Source organism: Ictalurus furcatus, chromosome 16 (genome assembly GCF_023375685.1).
Source record: "Ictalurus furcatus strain D&B chromosome 16, Billie_1.0, whole genome shotgun sequence".
NCBI classification, from domain to species: Eukaryota; Metazoa; Chordata; class Actinopteri; order Siluriformes; family Ictaluridae; genus Ictalurus; species Ictalurus furcatus.
This window is the reverse complement of record NC_071270.1, coordinates 1,255,627-1,268,265: the sequence shown is the minus strand read 5'-3', so window position 1 is coordinate 1,268,265 and position 12,639 is coordinate 1,255,627. Positions and strand designations below refer to the sequence as shown.

General features: G+C 41.6%; 1 protein-coding gene across 2 annotated transcripts in view; it reads right to left on the bottom strand.

Annotated features, from left to right (window-relative positions):
• unc5cb (unc-5 netrin receptor Cb) overlaps positions 1-12,639 on the bottom strand; it is a 147,509-nt gene that overhangs the window by 42,288 nt on the left and 92,582 nt on the right. The window lies entirely within an intron of this gene.

Here is a 12,639-nt window from a genome sequence, read left to right as displayed (position 1 = left end):
CCTTTTCACCTCTCGGAACTGGAGCTGGAGTAAATTTTTTTTTTTTTTTTTTTTAAAAACTCCAAAAAACAAGATGATAGAAGGAGAAACTAGACCATTATAAAAAAAAGTTAGTAACTTGTTTCATAGACGTTCCGCAACATTAAACTCTGGAGGTGGAAATTTTACTGGATGAATCAGCAAAAAAGAAAGAAATAAATTTGAAAAATATCCTGGAAGTGAACTATAAAATTGAAACTTTTTGTATTTTTTTTTCTTCTTTCTTCTTTATTTCTTCTATTTTTTTTATGTGGTGTCCACATGGTGTCTATAAGACTAAGGGACAGGTACAAAAAGCCCTGAAACACCAATTTGGACATCTCAGGCATTTTAAATCATAATCACTATCAAAAGAATTTTGAGCACTCCAAACCGTTTGTCCGTAACGGGCCCACAAATCCTACAACGTAGCTGGTAAACAGAACCTGATGCTTTATCAAAGACTTATGCACTGACAAAAAAAAATTGGTAGGCATCTTCAGGACCATACCCTGAGGCTATGCAACAAATTTCACAACAGCGCCACTCACTGGTCAAAAGTTATAATAACATTCCCAAATGCTTCCATCTAAGTGGCATCTTTGCTACTCCTCCAAATTTTGTCTAATCTTCACCAAATTTGGCTCACATTATCTTGAGACCTGTCAAAACAAATGTTATTAAAGGAAAATTGATAATCAAAACCATTCTCCCATAACGGACTGCACGAAACTACAATTCATTCTTGAATCCCGTTGCCTATAGTTATGGCTCTGCTTTCCTGTGATTGCTTATACAACAATTGTTGTGAATGTGCGGCTCACCGAGTCCGCAAACTCGCAGTCTGATCTGCGTTCTGACGGCGCTGCGATCTCTGCCGAATCAGCACAACTGCTCTAACCAACTTTTCTTTCCTTCTCTCTGTAATGTCTATTTTTTTCCCCCTCCCCTTTCCCGTCTATTATTCTTATAGCTTACAATTACATTCCGTCTACGAAGGCGTACGAAATTGTCAGAAAATGATACACAAAAGTTTATGAGTTTTGATTCAATCAAAGTGGAGTAGCACAGGCCTGGCATATATCTGTTACGAGCAAAAATATGGAAATGTGCAGCAAAATCAATGTGCATAAATATTAATACCGCAGAATGTTCCGGAGCGCACGGTATCATTTGTGCGATGGATATCTATGCCGTGACACAGAAAGAGTTAGCGGTGACCTTGCCAAGCTGAGAGAAACTGATCAAACTGCCGAGGTTTTACACACAGGAAAAGAGAGAGATGGGTTTAGAGAAGGCTTTTAATGATAATTCCTCCCAAACCGCAACATTTACAGGAACCGGAACGCTCGACCATCTCTGCCTTATTCATGACTCACATCTGAGAAATCCTCCGTCTGTATATCTCTAATACACACTTGCCTTCTGTTTGTTTTATTTACCTACTAACCGTTCGCACAAATGATCCATTTTAAAGAAACGCTCCAAGATCTGATTAAGGGAGTTTACTACAGAGCTTACACAACGACAATTTGGATATGCATCTATTTTAATTATATACACGTCACATTAAATACATTTTTTCCCGAGAACCCCGCCCCCCAAACATACAGTGAGTAGGAGTTCTGTGAGCCTCGTTAACGAGAGAGATCAGAGAAGAATGGCCAACCTGGTTTGAGCGGACAGGAAGTCTGTGGTAAGTCATGATAAATATTCAAATAATTCAGTCATCCTGGAACCTTATGTGGTGTTCTGCTCTTATAGCACATTTACCTCAACATTCGATGTGTTGTGCGCTCTGAGATGCTTTTCTGCTCACCACGGTTGTAAAGAGTGGCTGAATTTGAATTTCAATAGCATTCCTGTCCGCTCAAACAAGTCTGCCCGTTCTCCTCCGACCTCTCTCAGCCCACAGAAGTCCTGCTCACTGGATGTGAGTTTTTTCCCCCCTCGCGCACTATTCTGTGCGAGACCGTTGTGTGCGAGAATCCCAGGAGATCAGCAGTTTCTGAAATACTCGAACCAGACCGTCTGGCACCAACATCCAGGCCACGGTCACCGAGATCACATTTTTTCCCCTCATTCTGATGTTCGATTTAAACTGCAGTGGCCTTGGGTCTTAAATAATACACCGCGTCTGATTATTTACACAAAAAAATACGCAAACGATACCGCGCGGTGCAGCTTGATTTTCACCAAGGTTTCTGCGCTACCGTAAAACAGTTTGGTAGTTCCATGTTGAACTCAAACAGCTCCCTCATACTCAATACTCATATCTCGGAAATAGCGCCTGGGCCATCTGCCTATTGAGATGTATTTTGGTCACAACAGTGTGTGATGCCTTCAGGTCCTGCATAGTGAACTCACACATTCTGCTCACACTTCTAAAGTGCACCCCTTTGCACCTTCTTCATGCCTTATTTAAGCCTAGCCCGGGCCAAGAACAACTCCCACTCACAGTACAGTACAGTGTATACACCACACAGGATCGAAACGCTCGGTGAACTGCAGAGCGAGCGCGGGGAATTCTCCGACACAACTCGAGTCGTTTACAAACGATGAACCCTCGACTGATTCAGCAGTGTGCAGGTCTCGTGGAAAAGGAGGGGGTTAGTTGCAGCCTCATTAATACTGCAAATCTTTTTACGATGAACGCACTAATTCAGCAAAAAAAAAAAAAAAAAAAAAGGATTCCCTGCGGACTTGCACTGCAACGAACCTCGACCAAACAAAACGGAAGATAACAAGATAAACGAGCGCTAAAGAGTTCTAAGTGAACAACGGCATTAAATAACATTAAGCACACTGTTGTCTATTTCATTATAATAAGGCTGAAGCGCAATACCTTCCTCACTCGCTCGCTCACGCTGGATGATAGCTAGCAATATATATATATATATATATATTGCTAGCTATCATATATTTTGCTATCATATATTTTGCTATATATAGATATATAAAAACACACTAATAATTTACCATCAAACACTACAACTACTGTATAAACGCACTTTGCCAACATGGTCCTCATTCATTCACTGTCATTCCTTTAAAAATTGTTGAAGGTTAATTACACATAGTTTTCTAACATAGTCTTATTCAGCACGTATCCTTAATATATCATTAGGATATTGATATGTTAATGTTAAAATTAAAGTTCCCCAGTTTGGATGAATCTGTGCCCATTACAGCCTCAGATTCCAGTTCTTGGCTGACAGGAGTGGACCCTCATGTGGTCTTTTGCTGTTGTGATGCGTTGTACATTCTGTGGTTCTTTGAGTTACTATGCACTTCCTGTCAGCTCAAACCAGCTTGTCTTCTCCCCTGACCTCTCTCATCAGACAGACCCGACGCTCACTCTGTTTCTTGCTCAAATGCACAGATGACATTTTCCCCCTACCCATCCTGTGAACATGAACAAGCTCTTGATTAGCTGCGCGATTTGAAGCATGGTGCTGCTCATTGGAAAACTGCATCTATGTGAAGGAGCACAGGTGTTTCTAATAAACAGGACGGTTAGCGTTTTACATAATATTCAGTATTTGTTCAATATTTGTTCAATACAAATGAATCCAAAGTATCTAAATATCTAAAGCAAATAGTACAGCACCTCTAAAAGAACAGAACTTGTGACTTTATTAGCTCCCCGGGTTTGCTAGCACACTAGCTAATGTTAGGCTAAGCATTACATCATTTCATTAAAATGAAGCTCTGGCTAACATTAGGCTCGCTTTAATATTGGGCCATTAGGCAAAACTTTACGCCTACTAAAGCGCCCCTAAGAAATAATCAGACATAGAATTACTATAACAAATAAATTTGCGATTTAAAAATATAATAATACTACGTATTCTTTCATCAACATTACATTCAATTAAAGTCAATTAAATATTATTTTAATTAATTAAAATTGCATTTATGCTGTTTAGGATAAGGGGTTTTGGCCTGCCATTTGCTATGGTTGTTCGTTTTCAGCAGGACTTTTAATTTGCAAATTGAAGGACTTTTAATTTGCAAATTGAAGGCAAATTGATGTCAGCCCTGTTACCCTCACCAAAAAACCCTTGTGGAAATAATGGTACATTCCAGTGACATCACTTCCAGGAAGTTACATCGTCTCTCAGCTAGGATTCTGACTGTTAAAACACAAGTAAGTTTCTCTCTCTCTTCTAGAATGTTCTATTTTGGATGATTTATGAGGTTTGATTGAAGACTGCGGACATCGTGCGATGTCAAATTGTTCTTAATTGACATGTGATCACCCAGCAAAATTAGGATGTGCTTCAGGATGGTCATATGAATGACAAATATAAGATTGAAAAGAAGGAATTTTTTTTTTTTTTTTGAATCAATCCCAGTGAAAAGAGGGAGTAAAAATACTCATATATGTGAAAACGTTCACACAGTTCTAATTAAAACTATAGTATATAGCAACACGTGTGTCTGTAACAGGGATGACAAAAATATCAAAGCATGTGGTAGATAAACATGAGGTCAAAAAAAGCCAACATCAGGCTAACTATTCGATTGTGTACACGTACCCTAGGAAGCTAGCTAACATTAGGCTAAGTCTTATATTGTACAAACCAATAGATATGCTCGCTAGTAAGCTAGCTAACTTTAGAATAGCTACTACTGTATATTGTGTACATGTTCCCGAGCAAGCTAGCTATCTTTAGGTCAATTATATTATACTATAATCTGTACAGGTTCCCTAGCAAGCTAGCGAACCTTAAGCTAAGTATTATATTGTATAAACCAGCAGAGACGTTCCCTAGCAAGCTAGCTTACTTTTGGCTAGGTATTAGGCCTGTTTAAGTAAAAGTGTTAAGTTTCTAAGCTAAAAATGGCTCAATTAATACCCCGTAGTCAAGAGTATATAAAGTGAAAGCTATAAATGTTAAATGAATTCTGTGTTGCTGTCAATCCAGCGAACGCTTCCATTGTATTCGGTGCATTCGTCGAGTCTTAACAGGGAGACAATCTGGATTTCTGAGTGCACGTTGGTGCTTCTAAGTTGGCAGAGGGTATTGCACTCCTGCTGCGTACAGCGAGGGTTTGGACGTTCCTCCAGCCGTCTCCCAGGCTGTGTAAAATGGGTCAGTGTTTTTCAGAGGCAGCGTAGGCCTCTACCCCAGGGTACGCCAATAACTTTCTCCCCACCAGCGCCCGGCAGGACCCCAGCCTGCCCGGCAACTGCCTGAATGAAAAAGTCCGCTGCCATGGCGACGGGCTCACCAAGCGCATCGGCATGCCATCACCTTTGAACCCTGTCTTTATCTAAGCACTCTGACAAGTGTTTCTAAGAGCCATGAGAAAAGGAAGAGAGAAACAGAAATACAGCCTTCTTTCACAGAGCAGTCTTAAGACCATTTTATGGGCTTGCCAAGACGCTGCTCTTGCAAAAGGAGGCTGTGAAAGGAGGTTAAAGAAAAGGCAAAAAAAAAAAAAGCTTTCGCTTGCTTGTGATCGAGTGCACATAAAAGAGTTCATGGGAGGAAATGAATAGCGAGGCTTTTCAAAGGGTTGACAAATCCTCATATCCTTGACCCCCCCTCCAGCTGAAATTCATCTCTTCAAATGAACTGACGGGCGCTCGTGAAAGCAAAACTACAAGCTGGGAGCGGGAAAAAAAAACAAACAAATAACAATAATGTTCCCGTTTAATGTTAAAATCCCAAATCTTTTCTCTCACACTTCATTAGACCCATTTAAGAATGCAAGGGGAATGGAAACCCATGCAAAGAAAACTCCAGAGAGGCCGTGAATCTGAATGAACGGCTCTAGTATATTCACAGCGCATGATTCATATGAATGACCCAACTGCTGTGCTATTTTGCAGTGGGAAAAAAAGCCACAGTCGCAGTGTGTCATGCACATTCTTAACGGGCAGGAGAAAGGGCCAAGATAAATGTCTGCAGCTTGTTTTCCTTGTACGGGTTTGGAAGTGCTGGTACTATCAGATGAAGATGGTTCCACCAGCTTGGGCCGGCAAAGGGCAGGCTGAAATGCATCTCTCTGCCTAGGGATTCGTCTGTCAAGACAGAAGCGCAGACAGACAAAGCGCTTCCTGGAAGGGAGTTTATAAGTTTCCGAGTGAATGGATTCTGCGAGTCCAATTGGCCTGGATGTTTATGTGCCTCCTGAGTGATGGGGAAATGAATTATCTGATTGTTCGTGCATTCGGGTTACAAAACGGTGCATTCCGTAAGCCTCATTTCCGAGGCAAACAACACGGTGTGCATTTGCATAGGAAGCGGTGGTACGCTACATTTACAGGTGACATTCGCCAGCCCGAACAATGCCTGGCTTGCTTCAGAAGGCCATTAGCATAATGCGTCGCTCTACGGGTTTTTTTGATTACATTTGACCGATGTTACCTCCATCATTGCATAATCCTAATCGCTTGTGCGTGGACAGTACAATCCTAACACGGTACAGTCATAACGGCAAAGAAAAAAAAAAGGGACACGTCCCGGCGATCGTACTCCATTTTCACAAATTGATTCGTGATAAAATCTTGATAAGCTCCCCTTTTTTTGCGTGTGTAATACAGTACACAAGAAGCGGACAGAAAACAAAGCTATCTGCTATACTTCACTGTAGTCTGATTTGATTGGGGATTTGTACACCTGATCCAAACGGCTGATAGTTAAATCATATAAAAGGACGTGATGTATGAGCAACACGAGTAGGATGGACGATTGCATTAGACTATAATCCCTGCTTAATCAGATTGTTTTTCCTTCCCTGTGCACAGCAAGAGTTATGCCGGGGATCAAACGTGAGCCGTAGCTTTGGTGTTGCAGCGTGTTTCGTCTCTCTCTTTCAGGTTCCTGTCTGCAGTTGGGAGATATCTTTGCTTTTCCTTTTTGGAGGAATAATAATTGCAGATTTTCTTGTTTTTTTTTTTTTTTGTAAACGCATACGCAGCCGTAGCCGCAAGCCATCTGTTTTCTCTCTGGGAGATTTTGTGAAACTTAAGATGCCTGCGACTGTAGAAATACATACAAGCAAGAAAGCAGAAGCTGAGGAAGAAGAGACAGCCAGAAGACAAGAATCGGGAGCAGTTTAGCCAACTTGGATTTGGTGACTTTTTAGACACCTTTTATCAAATTTCTTTAAAAAAAAAAAAAAAAGAGCTTAGTTACAAGTCGAGTGTCTTTTTTGAGCACAGGTTAGTGAACGTCCTGCACCCGATATGGCTCTCCAACTCTCCTCAGGTTCAATCGGCACTAATCATCAGTTCAAAATCACTATTCACTATTGTTTCCAATGACCAATCACTGGTGACTATTCTTCCCAACCACCATTCATTGATTACCACTGTTCCCAACAGCCAATCACTAATCACCATTATTTCTAAAGACCAATCAATGACCATTGTATCCAAAGACCAATCACTGATCACTACTGCTCCCAACAAGAAATCACTGATCACCATTGTCTCCAATGATCAATCACTGATCACCACTGTCTCCAACAAGAAATCACTGATCACCATTGTCTCCAACAAGAAATCACTGATCACCATTGTCTCCAATGATCAATCACTGATCACCATTGTCTCCAACAAGAAATCACTGATCACCATTGTCTCCAACAAGAAATCACTGATCACCATTGTCTCCAATGATCAATCACTGATCACCATTGTCTCCAACAAGAAATCACTGATCACCATTGTCTCCAACAAGAAATCACTGATCACCATTGTCTCCAACAAGAAATCACTGATCACCATTGTCTCCAATGATCAATCACTGATCACCATTGTCTCCAACAAGAAATCACTGATCACCATTGTCTCCAACAAGAAATCACTGATCACCATTGTCTCCAATGATCAATCACTGATCACCACTGTCTCCAACAAGAAATCACTGATCACCACTGTCTCCAACAAGAAATCACTGATCACCATTGTCTCCAATGATCAATCACTGATCACCATTGTCTCCAATGATCAATCACTGATCACCACTGTCTCCAACAAGAAATCACTGATCACCACTGTCTCCAACAAGAAATCACTGATCACCATTGTCTCCAATGATCAATCACTGTTGATTTTCAAATTTGGTTGGTTAGAGGTTTTTCCAAAGACCAATCACTGATCGTCATTGTCTCCAATGACCAATCACTGATCACCACTGTCTCCAACAACCAATCACTGTCGATTTTCAAATTTGATTGGTTAGAGGTTGTTGAATTTTCTATAACAGCAGCTCTGACAGTAGACTGTAAGGCAAATGATAAGATTTTCCTCCATGGGAGAGCAGTCCACATCACCCCACCCTGTCACTGATTATTTTCCTAGAACAGCATGACCTTGTCATGGATGTTTTATTCCAATATTATTTTCTATTCTACTAAAACTCTATTGAATTCAGTGTCTTCTGACACTGCTTCACGTAACATGTTTTGTCCTGCGGATGATAATGACAATTCGATGCATATGCAAATTAGTCCATGATGTCATCCGGTGACTTTTTGAGCGTGCGTTTGAGTAACCACTAGGCCCGGATTTATTTTTTCACCTAGAGGTGAGGTGAGCTGGGAACTAATCTGGCAGAACGACAAAGGCCACCGCGTGCCGCCAAAAAACACACCTTCGGTTTATTCACGCTGAAGATCCTTCAGTGTCCCGAGGAGCTGATGTGAGCCGACAGGCCTGGCAGGCGGTGCTAACCCCGGCTCTGTCCGATTCCGTGCACTTTCTGCCTCTCGCTACGTCTCCCAGCCAGATCCTGGCACTCGGTCATGCCAACAGGGCAGCAGATGCACAGTGTCAATGCCATCACCAGCCTATGAACCAATCCCCTTTTACTCCCTGCTAAAAAAAACCCCAAACTTCCAGATCAGCTTCCTGAGCTGCTGACGACCTCTCAGGGTCTACGCTAACGTTTCTGCCAATCTCATTAAAGAACAGCGAGGGGAGTAAATCAAATTGTCTTGTTTTTTAATGCTTACTCCGAGCTTGTTGTCACTTACGCCAGATGTAATTGCTTAGCAGGATGAACGAGAGAGAGAGAGAGAGAGAGAGAGAGAGAGAAAGAAGCAAAATGTGCTAGATGTCATTGCAGAGAGGATTCCGCTGTTGTGTGTGTGTGTGTGGGGAAAGAGAGTGAAGGGGGAAGGACTTGTGTTTTCGCTCACAGCCCCGAGGTGAGCTGTTTACACTGCTGAACACACAACGAGTCCTTATTGCATTGCATGATCTGTGTAATTTCATTCCTGGCTTGCTAGACTTCTCATTACGGCCATTCTGGCTCGATGCGCCCTCGCTGCAAGAACCGCCATGATGAAGAGAGAGAGCGAGAGCGAGAGACATCAATCAAGTGTATAGAACAACAAAATGTTGCTGGCTAGAATTTAATTCTATTCATCTTGTTATAACCTCTTTGCAGCTATACATCTATAAACACCTGGGGTTTTTTTTTTTTTTTAATTTCCTGATACATCTAAAGCATTTTTCAGTATCTGAAATGTTAAATCAGTTTTGCCTTAGGTGTTCCTCCAGCATAAACATCAGTTTTTCTTCTTCTTTTTTTTTTTAAACAAGAAAGCACTCTCCATTTTCTAAAATCAGAGGTGAGCAGCGCCCCGCTGATTACGGCCCGCTTAGTACTGTCAGCACGTCCGTCGGCGATGGAGGCACCGCAGTTCCAGTCACTTAACTGCCCATTTCCAGGTCAGCCGAAGCCCCTTTTCAGAGCAACAGCAAATCGGTGCTCTCTGCTTTCAAATCGGCATCTGACATCTCTCGGATTTTACCCCGAAAGCAGTTTTCCCCGAGTTTAAGCCCTCACGTTCTACCTCAAATACATATTTTATTGCAAAATACCCAACAGATATTACGTGCATTTTGATCACTGGTTAAAAGGAGAAAAGAAAAAAAAAACCCCTGAATGTTACTTGGGTAAAGGTGGAAGTCAAAATGACACTGAACTGGAAGCTAAAATCTGTCCAATTTTAAATCTAAGCAAAGGGTTTAAAAGCAGGAGGAAAGGAAATCGTTTTATTAACTGTTTAAAAAAATTAATAACAATTTGCATTGCTCAATTTGTATAAAAAAAGTTTCTCAACACTTTCGGGGGCCGTGCTGTTACAGGAAAGGATCGATGGTGAAGTGGTGTGGTGGAGTTACTCTTACAACCCAAAGTTGATTATCCAATAACGGCACATCTCAGGGTTTATTTATTAAAGAACGACAAAAAAAAGTTGCACTTTCTATCCGTTTATAGTTACATTTAATGTCGTGGAATGCCCACAAAACAAGTCGGTAGCTGGTCCTGTTGGTTGCCTGAGAAACCACAAAACCCTCTGACTGAGCTGGAAAGTTGAAGGTTCACCAAGCACTGACCCTGTCTCTGGTTCACCGGTTCTCCTTCCTTGGACCACTTTTGGTAGGTACTAACATCTGCATACCGGGAACACCACACAACACCAGCTGTTTTGGAGACTCACTGACCCAGTCGTCTAGCCATCACAATCCGGCCCTTGTCAAAGTCTCTCCGATCCTTACACTTGCCCATTTATCCTGCTTCCAACACGTCAACTCCAAGAACTGACTGCTCACTGCCTAATAAATAAACCCCACGCCTTGACAGGAGACCTTGACCTTCACGTCACCTGTCAGTGGTTTTAATGTTATGGCTGCTCGGTGATGAGCTTTGTAAAGTGTACCTGGACGGTTTAAATGTACAAGTGAAACTTTTTTCCATGCAAATGTAATCAAGTAGAAGTACAAAGTTATTACTTTTAATTATTCCCGGTAAAGTACAAATCTTATGTTGGAACTACGTGTAATTATTTAAGCGCTTTCCACCTCTGATTTCAATTAGCAATCTAAACAATACTAATGGAAATGGGCATGTTCAGCAATCCTGCTGATGGTGTGTGTGTGTGTGTGTGTGTGCGTGTGTGCGTGCGTGCGTGCGTGCGTGTGTGCGCGCCGTGGGAGTGTAAATAAAAGACTGAATGTCACAAAAATCTAAAACAACAACAACAAAAAAAAACCCACACACCTCATTACTCTCAGGTCAAAATGACCTGAACATCATCTCTCAGTAATATAAATATGATTCCTGAAAACGCTCAGTACTGACATTCGGCCAAGCGCACGGTTAATTTATTAACTATCGAACACATAAAGCCTTATGGCCTTGGCGCCGTTTCTCTAACGAACATGGATTATCATTTTTAAAATGCCGTTTCTATTGCACGGATTATATTCAGGGTCATTTCAGGCTGAGAGTAATAAGGTGTTATTAAATGTTCAATGAACGACCAAAAAAGGACGCGAAGCGGTTCAGCAGTCAGGGTTCCGAGCGACCGATCGGAACGTTCAAACGGTCGTAGACGGCGTTAACACGGCAGACGCAAACCTAGCTTCCGTTTCATTCTCAAATCTGATTGGTCAGAAAGCCTTATTTCGTCTTGTACAACAGTAGAAACCCCGTGGAGAACAGGCAGACACGGCGGAGGCGGGATTCGAACCCTCGACTCCAGAGGTGCGAGGCAAATGATCGCTTGGTAGTAAACCGAGCACTGTGAAAATGTCTCATCAGTATATAATCGATAAAGATTAAACTCAATAATTGGGGATAATTCACTCGTGCAGGTTTGTTAACGTTATATTAATGCTAATGTTCGACTCCTGAAGCGGCGGGGTAGACAAACAGCAAGCGGCCATTCCGCACAAGCATTTGAAGTCTGTCGAAAATAGACTTCGGTGCTACGTTTCAAAAGGTGTGAAAGGGCTTGAAAGAGCTTCTTATCTGCACCGAGCCATCCATTTAAACCGCTGCAGAAATTCCGCCTTGAGCCAGCTTTTTTTTTTTTTTTTTTTTTTTTTTTTATAAAAGCCTTTTCTGTTAGGGACCTTTTAAAAGTAAGCATACATAATGAACCCTAATGTCATGCCGCCTTCTTTCTGGCGTTATTTTGAACACACTCCCACTCCTATTTAGCATTCCCGTGTTAAGGGACGGCGCGCCGTACGGTAGATACGATAAAGTTAATGGTGACACGTGTTAAGTGATTATGAGGCTAGCGAAGAAAAAAGAAAACAACCGAGCCTAAGGACGGAACGGTAAACCTTCCTCTCAAATCTGTCCGTTTGGTTGGTTAAGCCTGCCTGCAGGACGCTCGGCTCATGGATTTTCCATAAATTTGTACTCGAGGCGTGCGACGTGGCCTACTGTCATTGCGCTTCGGGGTTTTAAGTCGTATTTTCTTTTTTTTTGTCATTGTAAAGATGCATGCCTTCCTTTTAATAGCTTTTCTTTTCTTTTCAAAGAAACCAGAAAGCTTTGCAGCAAAAAAAAAAAAAAAAAAAAGAACCTGTGTATTAATCCTATTTAGCTGGAACTTTCTGGTATAGTTAGGCCAAGTTCATCTGACAGTCCACTGCAGGTACAATCGATGTCCGGATCAATATGTCCCGTGCAGCTAAATACAGATTAACAGGTGGCCACTGAGGCAAATGTTTCTAAACAATGTCTGACATTTAGGCTTAGTGATTTAGTTATCTGCTCGTCAGCTAGCATGGACTTTGGCTTGCCTTTTGTTCTGCTAACAAAAGCGAGTCTCTAATTTGATATAAACTTCATCAGC